Source organism: Tupaia chinensis, unplaced genomic scaffold (assembly GCF_000334495.1).
Source record: "Tupaia chinensis unplaced genomic scaffold, TupChi_1.0 Scaffold000078_1, whole genome shotgun sequence".
NCBI lineage: Eukaryota > Metazoa > Chordata > Mammalia > Scandentia > Tupaiidae > Tupaia > Tupaia belangeri.
In genome coordinates this window covers 301,688-302,115 of record NW_006159539.1, presented here as the reverse complement: position 1 = coordinate 302,115, position 428 = coordinate 301,688, and the positions used below count along the sequence as shown (strand labels likewise).

Here is a 428-nt window from a genome sequence, read left to right as displayed (position 1 = left end):
AAAAAAAAAAAAAAAAAAAATCAGCTTTGAAAACTTCCATCAAGACTGACACCAAGGGTCCCTGGAAGAGGTCTTTTCCCAGGGAGAGCAAGGTTGGGGGCCAAGGCAGGGACAAGGCCAGGACCCCACTCCCTGGGAGCCAAGCCTGGGCTCTGTGACCACTCCTGCCCTTCCTGACCAATGTTACCCGGCCGGCCCACAGTAACCCGCGGCCTCTGCTCCCTTCCACATCTGCTGGGGCTGCTCCCTGCGCTGGCCCTCCCCTGACCATACCTTGTGCTCCCGGGGGCCATGGCTGGGTCGCCCCTCTGCTGGGCCCTGCCTTCATCTCTGGGGCTGCAGGCCTTCCTCCCCTGCCCTCCCTGGCCTCTGGCCCCCACGGCGACCCTCGTCAGTCTCTCAGGCACATGCGCTCACACACACAGTGA

At 61.9% G+C, this 428-nt stretch overlaps 1 protein-coding gene across 1 annotated transcript in view; it reads left to right on the top strand.

Moving 5' to 3' along the window:
• CSPG4 (chondroitin sulfate proteoglycan 4) overlaps nt 1–428 on the top strand; it is a 42,262-nt gene that overhangs the window by 5,309 nt on the left and 36,525 nt on the right.